The sequence below is a fragment of the Zosterops lateralis genome (genome assembly GCF_965231275.1).
Source record: "Zosterops lateralis genome assembly, chromosome: 13".
Classification (NCBI taxonomy): domain Eukaryota; kingdom Metazoa; phylum Chordata; class Aves; order Passeriformes; family Zosteropidae; genus Zosterops; species Zosterops lateralis.
Genome location: NC_139773.1, coordinates 13,640,801 through 13,657,326, shown reverse-complemented (window position 1 = coordinate 13,657,326; position 16,526 = coordinate 13,640,801). Strand labels below are relative to the sequence as shown.

General features: G+C 42.1%; 1 protein-coding gene across 2 annotated transcripts in view; it reads left to right on the top strand.

Annotated features, from left to right (window-relative positions):
• The window catches only part of AGBL1 (AGBL carboxypeptidase 1), a 265,892-nt gene that overhangs the window by 163,854 nt on the left and 85,512 nt on the right, over positions 1-16,526 (top strand). The gene's annotated exons all lie outside the window — the stretch shown is intronic.

Here is a 16,526-nt window from a genome sequence, read left to right as displayed (position 1 = left end):
TAAATCTTTCCTGCCATAGCACATATGGGAGTCTGTAGTAGCCTGTGAAAGGGAAAGGAAGATCAATCCTAAAGGAAGACTGAAAAGAAAATGTACACAGCAGTGACTGAGTTCAGATTTCATTAGCTTCTGATATCTGTGTTCACAGGAAAAAAAAATCACATTTCCTTGGTGACCTTTTAATAAATGCAAAGCTGGGGGGAATTCTGTCTCTCAGTTCCCTTCCATTTGTAACTAATTGGAGTGGAGGTGTGCAGTGCACAGGACTGCAGCAGATTGTCTCAAGGACAGCAAGCTCAAACTCCGCCATTTGTGCCTTTCTTGCTTGCCTGTGGGAGCCCACAGGACAGCAATGAGATGAATGTCTTGTGAGGCTCTGTCCCATCCCTTCCTCCACCCATGGGAGCAGAAGGGTGGGGCAGCCTCCTCACACTCAGCAATCCTGTTCAATGCCACCTTATTGACCGGAGAGGTGGTGGAAAAACCAGCACAGGCAGTGCCTATCACAACTTCTGCCTTGAGCTCTTACCTGCTGCTTGTAGGGCAAGGGAGAACAGCTTATCCCTCTAAATGTTTCCTCCTTGCTGCTCATATGCTGTTTATTAAAAGCTGGAAAGGAACTTTCATATCTTCTTAACTCTAATTACATTTCTTTAGGGTCTTCTACAGCTTTTCAGGCACGTATTTCTCAGCACAAACATTCTGGGATTTAAAATGACGTGGATGGATTTAGTGGCAGAATACAGGGCAAAGCAAAACCATTTCAGCTGGACATGGAGATGTGGAGTCAGACCCCGCTAAAGTGCCCTCAGCCTGGTGATACAGAGATGCTCAGCATCCCACGGATGTGTAAATTGTTCATGCCCTCGATCCAAATTACAAGGCTAGACCTTGATCCTAATTACAAGGCTCTCAGGGTGTTGAGATAACAGTTTAGTGAACGTGCTGTTGACTCAGTGCTGTCGACTGTGGAGCATGAATGGGACCTTTTGTGAGTCCACTGCTAGAAAGGAGAAATCTAATCAGGATTTCTCGTGTATTTTTTTGAAAAATCTTTTGCTACCTTCTCTGGGAAATAAAAAGCTTGGGTAGATTTGTGAATTCATGTGAAAATGTTCCTAAAAGAGGGACATCTTGAACAGGGATCAAATTATTGTGGTACAGATTTAGCTTATTATCTGCTCATATAGCCCAAGAATGAGAAGCATGTGGCTCTTCTCGGTGTGTTTGGAATACATAAGTACAGTCCAGATGGCATTTAAGGTCAGCCTGGCTTTGCTGGAGATCCTGACTGGTTGAAATAAGGGAATGTAAAATTCTGAAGAGAGGCTTATTTCATGAAGACTGAATAACAGATATTTCAAGCCCCAAGGTGCTTCATTAAATATCCTCTCTTTCCAGTCAGTTTCACTGATTTCATTTGAGGGTGTACAGCTATGACAAACGGAATTAAATGTGAGCTCTCATAATTCCTCACCCCAAATCTAAACCTTAAAGAGCTTCCAATAAGTCAGAATCAGTAATTGAAGGTCTTCTCCTTTAAGACAGCCAGAACGCTCCCAAGACAACCAGAAATATTTTACCCATATTTCTGTGTCAATACTACTGAGGCTTGGCATAATGCCAAAATACATCTCATTTATGTGGATGTTATTGAATTTAAAAGGAAAACAGAAAAACTATAAAAAAAATAATTAAGCCTTAAGAATTTTTTCTCCGTTGCTCATGGCACATTTTTTTTGTACAACAGCACAAAATTATTTGTTATATATATACAGAACTCAGTCTTTCTATACAGGAATTGTAGAGAATTTGTTTTCTACTTAAAGGGAAAATCAGTAGTAGAGTACATGGAGAGAATAATTCCATGTAACCCATGTTAGGGGCTGACGATTTGTCTGTGAGTGGTTGATTAGTCCCTGTGAATGGCTGTGCCCACAGCTCTTGCAAACCTGCTACAAGAACACTTAGGGACTGAATAAAGTCTTTGTCTTCACTGATTGCACGTAATCCTAATTGGGTTTTGGATGCACAGCAAGGTTAGTGGCACCAGACACAGCACAAGGTTATGATTATGCATGATATAAGCTGCATCATCCATTGCTTGCTGACAAATGTACTGTCTCCACACCCAGACAAAGAAGTGAAAAAGAACAGGTTATATTTTTCCTAAATCATTTGCCAATCATTTCTGATTTTCATTAGGAGTCTGAAAGAGTCTGGGTAATTTTACTGCTCAGCGTGGCTTTGTGGGAAAGGGCTTAATTTTTATGTTTCCATTTATTGAATTTTATTGTATTGTTTCTTAGCTCATTGATGAATAAATCCTGGTTACACTGAGGCAAATGCCTGGGAAATAGAAAAACAGGTCTGTGTTACTCCTTTGTATGTATTGGGGGTGACAGGTATTGCTGAGTGTAATTAATTCACTTGTAAAGGACTGAGATCTGCATTATCGTGTTTTCCCATTTTAACACTAATTACTAGAAATTATTAGCACGGTGTTAATAAATGAGTGAAGAACTGTGTGCACAATTTACAAGAGAAATAGATATGAATCTGTGTGCTTCTATTTAGCTCTTGCCTGTACTTCCCTGATTCACAAGAGGTGAGTGTTTGTACTGGTGGAGTGTTTGTGTGCAGGAAATATCTGTGAGTGCAAACTCATCTTTGCTGAAGACTATGACTGAAATTGGGCACATAAATGGGTGAACTAATTCAAAACACTTTCTCTCACACCTCCAAGTATGTAAATATGCATTGGTGTGTCTGTACATGGTGAACATATTATTTTAATTGTGTAGTTATGAATGGGTGTGTTTGTTATGGTACCTGTGTCTCAGAAATGTGTCCTTGAACACTGGTGATTGTCAGTCTCAGACAGAACTTTCCACATGTGCCCTTTCCTCTCCTTCATCCTCACAGATGTGTCCTCTATCAGTAGCAGTTAATTAAGCCTTTTGGTTTTCTGTTGTTTTGGGGTTTGGTGTTGGGGTTTTTTCCCCAAGAAATTGTGCATAAAGATCTTGGCAGAAAGCGGTATTTTCTTGAAAGCCATGTCTAGCGCTTTTTTCCCCACTGTCAGCCAATTACTTCCTTTAGTGTCTGAACATAAGACTTGCCAATAAAAGTCCCAAAATAGCTTCTCTCACTATTACTAATGTTTGCCAACAATAGCTAGGGAAGAGGAAAGGGAATCTATTTTTGTAGCTGGGTTCTAACGCAAGGTAACCCTGCAGGCTTTAATGAAAACTAATTTGGTGCCTAAAGTTAAAGGCTTATTTGGACTGGAATTTTTTTGACCAAATTCAAATATGACAGTTGAGAGGTGACAGGTGTTGGCTCCTTATGGACAAGAAGGTGCCAGACAAGTAAGTGCAATGTAATGCAGTGAAGTTTGGCTGTGGTTTGGGATGTTGTAACCTCTAAATGGAGGAGTGTGGAACAAAGCTGAGTATGTGCCAGTCTGGGCTCCATCCACACCAGAGATGATCTTGTCTGAGCTTTTTCCAGCATCAGGACTGAATATAAAGGACTGTACAGCTGAAGTGGAAGGGTCAGACAGGTTCAACTCAGCTAGGGATGGACAGACATACTGAGGGAGCATTTTTTCTTGTCCAAGCTACAGCTTCTGCAATGTTGCTCATCTGGGGTGGAGAGAATTTGGAGCCTGTATGAAGAAGAGTTAAGAGCAGTGCTAGAAATGGGAGAAATGGAGTTAATTCCAGATGTTTCTCCTTGCCAGCCAAGTCTGCAGCTGAGCAAGGTGAGCAGGCCTGTGCAGGATGGGCAGATTCAACCCAGAGCCCAGGTCACTAAGCAGGTCTGTGGTGATGAAGCAGAACCAGGTCAAGCCAGGAACGCAAACCAGTGAATCAGGATGAGGTCCAGTGGTGGTGACTGGGGTCAGCCTATGAGTCACTGGTGAATCTGCAGTGACAAAGAGGGTCCCAGGTGAAGCCAGGAACTCGGCCTGTGATATTTGATTCTATTTTCTTGTCTGGACTTGTGCAGCCTGTGGGCAAGGTTGATGATGGGCTGAGGTGTTTGCTGCTTTTGCTTGGGAGGCAAAACAAATTCAGGCTCCCAGTCACTGTAATAACATCTACTCTGATAGCAGCAGGCACCTTCCAATGTTGCATCCATCCCTGAGCATCATCACTCTCTTCTCAGCTCCTGTGGCTTTTTGGTCCCCTGATTGCCTCTGAAAAACTGTGATTGTTTGTTGTCTTCTTGAGCCTGTCCAGATTCCACCCCAGTCCCTACTGTATGGGACAGCACCAGCTCTCTATCCTACCTCGTATCCTGGCATCCAGCAGCATTTGTGGACTCTGGAGATCCTTTTTCAGAGTGGCTGGTGCTCAGGGGATGGGAAGTTCATCTGCCTGAGGGAAGGACTTGATCTCAGTGGAAAGGGGAGAAACAGGATGTGGCTGAAGACCTGCCTGCTGTCCTGGTCCCAGTAGTATCTGTCATTTTGTCCAAGTTTCATGTATTGCTGGCTTTTTATTACAGAACATAAAGGATACAAGTTCTTTTTAAACCAGAATCTTTGCTGTGGTTTTGTGGTGGCGGGTTTTTTTTTGAAACCTAATCTTTATTTCTTGTTAGTCACTGATTTTTTTTTAAATAAAGTATGGCAGAATTCCAGATTAACACCTTCAAACAGCTTGTTCCTATCCATGAGAGGTGAAGTGTGAGAGCTAAAGAGAATTGTGGGCTCTCTCCCTAGCTCTGCCAATGCCCTTGACGAGGTGCCTTTCACTAGGTTACTCCTCCTCTGATTCAGCATCCCTGCTTGAGGCTTGCAGTGCTGCTCTCCTGCCTCCCTGAGGGAATCCTGCGATTAATTGAGGGATGTATCTAAATGGCTTTAGCATGCAGGCTGAAAGTCACCAGGGACAAGGCTGTTACTAGGGCAGGAATAAAGGTCAGGCCCTTGCTGACATGGTTGTCTTGATTAATTAATACACTAATCTCTATAACTCCTCTTCAGCAAATATAATTTGGCCTCAACCCTTATTTTGTTCATTTTTCAGTGACTTAGCTTTGAGAGAACTAATGGCAAGACCTTAGTGGAAAAATCTTGCTTTTCACCATATACCTACCCCTCAACCCGCCCTATAACTTGTTCCCTCCTTGTTACTTTTTCCTCCTGTTTGTCTGAGGGCTTTGCAGGAAACTCCCCTGGTCAGTTAAATGGCTCTTCATGGCATAGCAAAAGAGACTCATCCTTCAGTTCAGGTTTTGAGGAGTGATAGCTGATTGCTTCAACTGCTAGGAAAACAGTGGGTGGAATTGATTGAAGCAGGAGAGGTAATATTTGATTCTATTTTCCTGTGGATATTTCCTATGGGAAAGTGCAAGACCAATTCTGGAAGACATCAGGAGGAAGTGTTTGTTCCCCAGCTGAAGGGCTGAATCACCATCTGTGTGTGCAGCAAGGAGGTGTCAGTAGTTTGGATTCTGTGACCACACAGCCCTGAGGCCCAGCATTTTGGGACAGCTGTTTTTGAGCACAGTCTGTCGAGGATCTATTAGGGATTGCTACCAGCATCAGAAGAGGCAGCAGGGCTTGGAGAGGAGCAGAAGGCAGAGTGAGTGAACGTGTGTGGCGAAGCGCAGTGGAGCGAGCCATCCTTGGATGGGCAAGAAGGAATATTCCCTCCAGTGCTACCCACTGGGAAATCAAAGAAATGAAGAAAATCTCTCCTTGTCTTCTGTTCAGCTCTTAGTTCTGCTTTGTTGTACTTTCCATTCCTTCGTGATTACATCCATGTCTCAGTCAGGTATTGTTTTCTGCTTGAGTTGGGAACATTCCCTAAAGCTGTTCTGAGTGCACAATAGTCTTGTTCTCTTTCTTAGGCCAGTTTTAGACTGAATTTTGGCAGATTACACAAGTGTGGAATGTTTACTGTCCTGTCTTACATCATCATTTATCCTGTATCATTTATTCTTCCTTTAACAGATTCTTAGCCCTGTCATCAGAGGTTGAAATGTATTACCATAATGCTGTGCATTGTGGGTAAACCCATGCAAATTGTTCTGTGGAAAGTCGTGCTACATTATGTTCTTGGGAAAAAAAGGCAGAAAAAACAAAGGCTTTTTTTTTCTTTCCCCTTTTCTTAACTGTTTGTTCTGTGGATTTCTGAGCAGCTGCCAGAGGCACAGGTTTAAGGGAGTTGTTTGACATTCAGCACCACGTGCAGTGACGCTCCTCCCCACAGGACACTGCTGAAAGGATGGAGTTGAAAACTGCACTGGGTTTTTCTGTGTGTCTCTGTGATGTTTAGTGTTAAAACATTAATAGCTTGTCAAAGGAAAAATCTGAGTGAATGTTGGAATAGCACAGTAAAGAGGAATGTCTTGACACTTTTTTTGTCTCCATTGTCTCCATCTCCTCATCTGTAGGAAAATCAGTTTTTGTGAACTTGAAGGGCTTCAGACGTGTCTTGGAAGAGGCAGTTCTGATCATAGGTAGTGTTGTTTTTAGATCTTTGTATTCTCTGTTCTCTATTACCAAGGTCATTTTCTTGAGAACTGGCTCCTTAGTTCCTCTGAAAGTCCATACACTTTCCAAACTGAAACAATAATCCTCCTTTTGGGCAGAGCACTTGATTGTAGCAGAAATGATTGCAATGTCACAAACAGAGGATTATCATTTTCAGTAGAAATCATAAAAAGACTCCTAAGAAAAAGGCAGCATGTTCTTATGCAAATTTTCTCAGGTAGTACATCTGCAAGATGAAAAATCCTGAGAGCCTGTAATCTGGAGTCAGCATCTCCTCTGCTGATAAAGGTTTGTCTGCTTTGCTGGGAATAGATTTTCAAAGACTCAGAAACTTGTGGTTTGTTTCTCTAAGTCCTATGTGCCTCTCACCTGATGCTCTCTCTAGGTGAAACATTTGTCAGTTGCTCTCCATTTATTTATTTCTGGTCTCCATCTCTGAAAAAGTCAACGTGGACATGTTCATGGCAGAGCAAGGGGCAATATGTGTTTTTGTGTGGGTCACATCAGTTACCCCACTTGAGAGAGCTGCCTCTCCTCACCACAGCTCTGTGTCTCTGAACTTGTCTCCCTTTTTTCAGTCTGTTCATCACAGTCTTCTTATTTATTTGTCTCTGTCCCTCCTAAAACATTGAGTGTGGAGGTATTAAACTGACCCTGTGCTGGTAGTATCATGGAAGGGAAAATACTGCCAGATGATTTGCAAAAGTTTGCATCCAGCTGCCAGTTATGACCAATGTTCTCCTTGGTAAATATGTCCAAATGTCTAAAATCATCTCCATGCTCCAGGTCAGCTCCCCATGGACAAGCACCACAAGTTCCTGTCTCCTGTAATAGAATAGAAGCTTTGATTTGATCCTCATTTTTGCTTCCATTTTAGTAATATTTTTTTCCAGTGAAATTTAAGGTATAAATATCAGCATCTATATATATTAATGGCTCTCAGTTTACTTTGTGCCTCTGGACATGTGGGCTGTGATGAAATGAACCTTTGGGCTCTGCAGGCCTGCAAACCCTTGTTAGTGGTTAATGGCTGTTGGTTCACCTGAAAGAACCTTCTTGATCTTTGGTTTCTAACTGTGGATATAACATCCCTGGGCTCATTGCAGGATGTCCTTCCTAACCCAGCTTCTGAATGAAATGATTAGTAACTTGCCCTTGGACTGTCTGGTGAAATCTCCCTCTGACCCAGCTTTCTCATGTATTCTGTAATTTTCTGTGGTGTTATTGTATTACATGTTCATTTTGTGAACCTTTATTAAATCAGAGCAGACGTCAAAGAGGGTCCTGCAGTATTTTTGCCTGAATTACCCTCAGTGTTATCAGCCATTCTCCAGGTGACTAGTATAGAGTATTCAAAAGAAAAAAAAAAGAAAGAAAAGGTCATATTTTCCCTGTTATTGTCCATTTCTCTGTTAAATGTGACAAGCAGCAAGAAGGGTCCTGTGTCAGAATGATTACAGTGACACCTGTAAGAGAACAGCCAGTGAGCTCCTTGCCTGTACTTCCATCCTCCCTCTTCAAAGGGAGCAGATACCCAGCTGGGGGAAGTCCTCTCCTCTGCCATGTGTCTCTTTCCTCTGATCTGAGCTGGGCAGAGATGCTTTTTGTGCTTTCCCATGTGCCTTTGGCTTGGAAAATCAATGCCTCCTTTGTTGTTTCAGAAGTGCTAATACAATAAATTGTAGAATCATAGTTGCTTCCTGTCACTGACGCTGAGGTTGTAGGGAGGGATAGGTGGGAAGGCTTGGCTTTGATGGTGTTTGCTGAAGATGACCAAAGAGAATTTGTGATATGGAAAAAAGAAATTAGCTTGGGGGAGCCATTTATAATTTAGGAAAAAAGCCTCAGGTAGCTCTTGACATGTATCAGAATAAGGGGATGGATATAGAAGGCATGAAAGGTTACAGTAACGAAAACTGAAATGAGAGAGGAAGATGCAGAGCTGTGGATTGGTCTGTGTCCTTACCTCTCACTTGTGAGGGTCTGTGTGAAGGCCAATTTAAAGTAAGTTTTTAAGGACACCAACACACAGAAGGCCTCAGGATAATCTCTTCTGGACATGTGCATGTAATTATTCCACCATGGAAGCTGCTGTGTGCCATCTGATGTGCCCAGAAAAGCCACCCCCAGGTGGAAGCTCTGCTCTGAGGCCATTGGCAGAGGGATAGGAGGGATTTTCTGGAAAGCAGACTTAGACCTGGAAGAAAGAAGTAAGCTTCAGTGCTTCAAGGTGTGATTTGGAAAATAATAAGGGACTCCAGGGACTGGAATAATGAGGGTTTGTGTAGGCTGAGATTTGGATGCATTCTGGAGCCACAGGTTCTCTGGCAGAGCTTGTAGGCAGCCAGGATGGGAACAGAGCAGGATGCTGTGGGACCATGCTGGCTGCCTTGTACACAAATCAGTGCTTGCACATTGTCTGCTCTGTTATTTGATATTTGATTAAGGTTGTAACTCACAGAATTAGGTGAAGCCCAGGGTTTTTTTCCTCTAGGAGTTGTAAGGAAATTAAGAAATTGAGCTACTAAAAAGAAATCTTTAAAACTGGCCAGCAGACTCAGTTGTTGGCTGTCTAAACCAGGTTCAACAAGGTAAATAATGATAATTATGATTCCTTATGTTTACAAACTTATTTGATGCCATGAGAGAACCACCAATAACACAACCAAAGGACCTGGACTAACACTGGGATAAGGAAACCAATGACTGAGAGTATTAATAGAATTGATAAAGCTTTGATAATATGAATTTTATTCTTTTAAAGAAGTGCAGGATCTAGATGACGAATGAGAAATTAATATGTAAAGTTTCATTCATGGCTTTCAAGGGTAAACCTAGGAAACCTAAGCTAATTTTCATGCAGAATAGTATCACTGGGCATCCCAGATAAGTCATGGCTGATGAAAAGATAGGCTCCTACAAAAAGAAAAAAATTAAGAAATTTTGGGAGTTATGGGGTGAGAAATAATAGATACTGTGTGTAGTCAAAACCTAGTTAAAAGGCTGGGAAAAGTGGGTAGGATAAGGCAACCCTGGGATGGGAAAAAATGGAAGGTGAATCCAGACACCACTCTGTGAATTGGTGCTGGTCAGTATTTATAATTTGAATAGCTGGAAGGCAAGGAGGTAATAAGATAATAAGATCTGCTGCTAGCAGCTGATGCAAATTATACTGTGGGAAGAAGGGCTGAAAGATTGTGGGTACTAGAATGGAAGATGAAACACAGGCAGTGGCAGGGTGCAGCATGTTTGAAGAAATAGTTTAAAGCATTCAGACACATGGCTGGGTTCTGAATTAGCTCTAACCATTCAGGAAAACATAAGTAGCTATTACAAAGACAGCTTGATAAAGATGTCTGTGCCATGTGCAGCAGCAGCAATAAAGAAAAAAAAAAAAAAAGTGAGTGAGATGCCTGTGTGTGTGAAGAAACAGGGAGCCTTGGAAGATGTTCTAATATCCCTGTAGACGTGAGTGGTAACACCTCCTGTGGAGTACTCCGTGTGCTATGGGTCATTTCTTTGTAAGAGACAAAGCAGTGATATACACGGGCTGGAGGGAACAGATGAAAGTGTTTAGTGGCCTGGAAGGCAGCTTCAATGCAGGGAAAGCATTGGGGATCCTGGAGCTGCTGGATTGTAGAGGGAAGGGATAAAGCACAGCAGTGCAGAGGGCACAGCAGAGTGAGCCAGAAACACCGAGCTGGGGGAGGCTCTGCCGTGCTGGGGATGCTCACAGGCAGCACAGCAGGGAACAGAACCCACCTCACCAGGGGTCTCCTCTGCCTGACATTGCTGCCAACCCAGGACACAGTTTCAGTGGTTTGTTAGACTCCATCTAGTGTGGCAGCAGAGGGATGGAGATAATGAGAAGTGTCACGCCATGTTGGCTTTCACTAAATCTGTTCTAGTGCCCCTGTCCCTGTGTTGGGAAAGTTGGTGCAAAACTGAAAGGTTCCATCACCCTCGTGTCTCTTTTAAGGTGGGGAATTAAAGCACACTAGCCTTGCTATGTCATTTTGGTCAATAAATATTTTTATCTGGTGGGAAGAATAGAATGTACCTGTTAATTTAAGTGCTTGAAACGATGCAGAAAAATAACAAAGTGTTGTGTAATATAATAAAAGTGTGTGTCACAATTCCATGAAATTAAGATGCAACAATTGATTCTTTGTGTAACATATAATTAACCTGAGGATCCCCACTGTGAATGACATTATGAAGACAAATGCCTTACTGAGAGTTTTTAAGGTGGATTTGACACTTTGAGTGCCATCTACGTTTACATTAGCCAGGATAAGTATCATAAATCAGTTTTTTTCAAGGCATATGATGATCACCAGCCAGGATTAGAAAATTATTTTACACCCATGGTGAAATATGGCCAAGCTGGGTAAATTCATAGCTGATGAAAAGGCTTGGATGGGCCAAGAGTCTGCTTACTTTTCTGTACATCAGAATTATTTATAGAGGCAAACTTTTAAGTGGAAGAAGAGGGAAAGAAAAGTCATCCAGGGATTAGGCTGCCAATTTAGGACTTGAAAAATTTCAGCTTCTTGCTTGCCTAAACTGCTTTTAAAAGCTAATTCAGTTGACACAGATTCTGAGACATAACTCCACCTCACACTTAATCTCCAGATACCTCAGGCTATAACCTGTCTGTGGCTTGTTCCACATTCCACAGAGTTCAGATAGCAGGGAAAGGAACATATGTGAGAGGAGGTAATGGTGAGACTACTGATGAATTTTCAAGGCACCATCAGATAGCAGTTAGCCTGTTGGAAATACTGGGAGCATGGAGAAGAAAGGTGAACAAAGCAGTCAAATAGCCTCCAATAACTGGTAATTGTTTTATTTCCTTGCACTGCCTCAAAATTCCTATAGAACAGTCCCTAGTTCTGTTTCTTGGCAGCTTAAGTCTCCTGGAGAGGCATTTGTTTTTCTTTAGAAATTAGCATATTGGGCTGTTTGGTGTGGGGTTTTTTTTGTTGTTGTTGGTGGTGTTGGGTTTTTGTTTGTTTTGGGTTTTTTTGAGTTTGGTTTTTTGTTTTTTTTTTTTTTTTTTTTTTTTTTTTTTTTTGGCTGTTTTTTAAAAAATTATTTAAAATAGTGGCATCGCCTATGGCATTGGTTAGGTCTACTGTCAAAAGATGTCTCTCTCTGGACTGTCACGTCTTCCTTGGATGGTACAGGCAGGCTTCTCCTCCCCAAAACTGTCTGCAGTCCTCAGATAGGAACTTGAGGCACTCCTGATCCTGTTATTGTGGAGCAGTGCAGATTCCACTGGAGTGTGCAGTTCTGGCCTGGCCTTCACTCAGCCTCTTCAGCTCTGTTTGAACAGACATTGTGGGACAAGGAGAAAGATTGTTCAGTGTCTGCAGAGAGGGATAAGCTTAGTCCAGGTTCATCCAGGGCCTAAAATAGGTCCCCAGCATGTCACAAGGAAATGAATGAGACAGAAAACCGATGTGCTACTCAATTTTATTGGAAAGCAAGAACTCTGCAAAGAATAGCATCTTTCTACATGGTTTGTCTGCATAGGTGAAAAAATATCCTCATTTGTCATTCTCTTTTTTGTTCCTGACACGACCACCCATCACAATTATGGCCCACATAAGAAACAAACAAAAAACCAAACAAAAAACCCCACCAAAAAAACCCTCCCCAAACCAAAAAAGTTATTGTGCTATTCCCTCTCCAACCTCAGTGTGTGTATGCAGTCTTTGAGGAGGTGGGAAGTTAAATCCACCCGTCTCCATCCTGTATAGTTTGCAAATTTTTGGCATGAAACATTAGTAGTAGTGTTGGGGTAGAGTGGCCAAGAAAAAAGAGAGCTCATTTGCAACACTAATAAAATTCGGCTCTTCCAACACATGATGAACTTGACATATACTGAGTCATTCATGGGAGATGGTTAAGGAAGGGAGAAAGGATGCTGAGGAAGAAACAGAGAAGGAGGAGAAATTTAGGAGGGAGAAAAGGATGGAGGGAAACAGGTCTGGAAATACTGCAAGAGAAAGGTGGAAAAGTGTGGAAATGAAGACGTCAGTCAATGGAAAGAAGGAAAAGCCTTTCCCCAAAATAGAACTGAAGAATTCATAACCTAAATAACTTTTTTTTCTAGAGAAATTGGCAACAAGTGTTCGTTTGTCAAATCCCCCCTGCTCTTCTATGAGCAGTTTGTCCAGGAGTCTTTCTCCAGCAGACTGGAAGAAGATATTTCATCTTCACTTTCAGTCTGTTCCTTGAACAGTGTAGCTCATGACATACATAATTTTTAATAGTAAAAGAACTCATTTGAATGATTAAAACAATAATTACTTCTTTGCTGTTGAAGTTTGCTGAGCCAAAACACCAGCTGAGCTCAGCAGAAGTTTTGTCAGGAGATTCAAAGCAAGTCAGGCCTTTTCTCCTGACCATGTAGGCAGAGCACCAGATGTAATGAGGACAGATGTGAGGACAAGGCTCACTTCCCCAAGGGTGCCAAGGTGGTCAAGGTTGCCATTAGCTTTCTTCTTGTTATCATTCCTCTGTATCAGCATCCATTGACCTCAGCAGCCCTTCCTTCTTTCTCATCCTTTTATCTCTCCCATCCTTTTATCTCCTGGCTCTAACTCCAGTCTCTCTCATCTTTCTTTCTAGAAACTCCTGCTAGCCTAGTTTTTTTTTGTTTGGTTGGTTGTTTTTTTTTTCCTTGCATCTTCAGCCTTTTCCACTCGCTTAATCCTCTTGAAAAGTTTTGGCCCAAATTCTCATCCCCTCCATTTCATCTGTTTTCCATGCCATTCCTGCTGCTGAGGGATCTCTGGGCCATGAGAAAACCTGGGTTATTCCCTGCTGTCCTAGCTGTCCAAGTAGCCAGTTCCCCAGCAGGTGTCTGTGTATTTTCATTCACAGGGGTTGAAAGTACAGTAACCTTCAGGGCTGGCTCAAGCTAAAATTAAGGCTGCAGACACCAGGCACCAAATGTTTCATTCAGCTCCCTAAGTTTGTCCTCTAGAGCTTCCAAATGGTTTTGATTAGTATTCCGAGGGAGAGCGCACTGATGGAATTAGTGAGAAACCAGACTGTCAATTTATTTATGCCCAGCCTTAGGGCATAGCCATTGTGCATGTGTAAAGCTGTTGAGATGCAGGGAATATTCTGTAACTGTGTGTGTATATGTGTTGACTGGAAGTGGGTTTGCAGGGAAAAGCTGCTGCCCCAAGGACAGAACAGTGACCCAAAGAAGGAGAGGCCACTGATGTGGCTGTGCTGTATTTCCTTTTAGGAAAAAAATTGATCCCTCTGAAATTTTCCCTCTGCTTGTATTTATTAGTATCTCCCAGCTCTAATTTTACTGTAATTCTCATTACCCTTGTGGAGCAATCTCTAATTTGACTCCTGGAGCCTTTCCACCTCCTTCAACAATATCTGTGCTCCAAAAACTATTGCTGTCTTTGCCTCCTGGAATATTTAAAGCACATGAGTAATGAATAATAAAGCTTTTCCATTACACTGTCATTTAGCCTGGGAAGTATTTTGAGGGCAAGATGAGAGATATTGGAAACATTTAGTTGTGGATATTCATTTGATGCATCAGTGCCAAGCATGAATGAACTGGTTTTCCAATACAATTTGATCAATTTTGTTTAGGAAAATTTGTATTGACAGTGCTGAGGCCAAATGAAAAGTCTTTTATTTCTGTTCCCTTGTTTTGTATTACAGTGGAAAATAAATATATCTCAAATTTGGAGTGTTATTAGGCATCACCCCCTCCCATTCTGTCTGTTGCAGTATGAAAATGTGAAAATGGTTTAAGAAAAGTTTTTCAGCTCCATTACTCTCTATAATAGCCAGGAAACAATTAACCCTGTTATCTCTCAAACATGATGTCTGCAGAAGATTATTGCGTGACAGGGCCCAAGGGACCAATTTGCATTGTGCAGGGGAATGTGTTGCACCAAGCTGAGGCTGGTCCAGACTGGCACTTTGATGTAATGGAGAGCAAAACCTGTGTGAAGCTTTGAGCTGATCATTAAAGTGGGCTGGTTTAGTTAGCATGATTCTGAGGCTGGACTAATTAGGACTGATGAGCTTGTCTGCAGCTTTCTGGTTCAGGGGGTGCTGCTTCCTCGTTCAGTATTTGCCTGGACCCTTTTGGCAGGGGAGACTTTGTACCATGCTCCACTGGCCACACAGATGTGACCAGAGGAGGGGACAGAGCTGTACAGCCTTGTGCCAGAGAAGATGGGGTCACTGAGAATCCAGGCTGGCAGGACACTGCAGGGGAGGTGCTGGCAGGCAGAGCAGCTTCCTCCTGTGCAGCTGTGACAAACAGACCATGTATTGTCACTTGGTAACACCCAGACACAGAGCTGTGCTTCCTACCGGCTTCTCAACCAAACCAGACTACATCACTTCTACCTTTCTACCTTTCTTCTTTCTTTTTTTTCTCTTATAGGGTATTTTCATAACTCTGTAAGCACAATCTCAAAATTTCTGCAGCTGGCTGTGCCATATGGCTACAAGGGAAATGCCTGGAGGTCAGGCTTCCCTTTCAGTAATGCAGGTGGGACTGATTATTAACCACTACAGCAGGTTCTGGAATTGCTGGCAGATGCCATCAATAACATTAGTTCAACAGGTCAGCTCTGTCCCCAGCTTCAGTTTAATGCCAGTCATGCTCTGCATCTCCAGCTCCTCCCTCTGCTGAGAAATGAGGAAGGAGGAAGGAGTGAGAAAATTGCCTGAGTTAAAATAAATAAATGTCTATGTTTGAAGTTAATAAAGTATGCTAAGAGGCAATCCCCTGGCTGAGTTTCTAGCTGTTACTCCTGAGCTGTCTAATATCAAAGCAATATGGGTCCATCATACAGCAGCTCACTTCAGTGCATGAGCAGTTACTGTCTTAGGCTTCTGAGGTGTGTTATAGTGTTAATAGTATTAGTATTATTATTTTGCTCATAGTTTCTTAAGGCCTCTCCATATCCTGAGTGAAGCTCTAGGGAGTCATAAAGCCACAGGCTGATTTTCAGCTCAGGCACTGTTTGCATCTCCTCAATAGCTGTTTAGTATGTTGCCTTAATCTTGGAAGCAAGACCCTGAGATGCACCCCAGGGAAAGCCTTGAGATGTTCTTTGTATTTTTTGCCCCTGAGAAAATGACTCTCTTGCTGTGGAAATGACACCTTTTTTCTCTGAAATGTCACCACTTCTGCCTGCTGGTTGTAACTCTGCCACACTAAAATATCTTAAGTCTTTTAAAATAAAATAATAAAACATTTAGGAATCTATTTAGAGCTGCTGAGCATTCTCATTGTTTGGTGTTAATGATCCTCAGTTCCCATAAGCTTCTCCCTCCATGTTTTGTTTTTCTTATAAATTATTGCTACACTTCTTGCATCTTACAGTAGAGGTGAATAGGAGGAGAGTAGATATTATGTCAGACATTTGCCCACTGTGATAAAAACACTTAAGACACTATTCAGAGGGCAAAAGTCAGTTTTCCTGGAGCCCTACACCTTGCCTAGCACTGAGGCTGTTCCCTCAGACTGTGTGTGCTCTTCTGAGCAGGTCCTTCCCTGTCCAGCCATTCAGAACATGTTTGAGCTCTGGATTATGTTCATCATAACTGTGGATTCATGCTTTACTCATAGGGCCTCAGAAAAGAAACTGAATTACAATTTCCTGTCCATAGGAGAATGTATTTGTAATCAGAGAGAGGGTTTTTTTTTTTAAATGTCAGATGATATTTGTGTATGCTGGACCTGCTAGAGAGGAAGTTATGGTGGTGCTGTACAAATAGTTTCTGTCCTCTAACAAAAATGCACCAAAAAACTCCTCAGGAGAGCTGCAGACGTTTATGTGTGAAATCTCTTCTTTCTTCCATCCACCTGTGTGGTTTTGGCTCAGAAATAATCTTCCAGCTATACAGAAGTGCTCAGACCCAGGGATCCCAAAGCATTTTACAAATATAACTTTATGTAGTAAAAGAGCAGAGCTCTGTCCCTTGTCATGGGTTACTGAACACATTATAT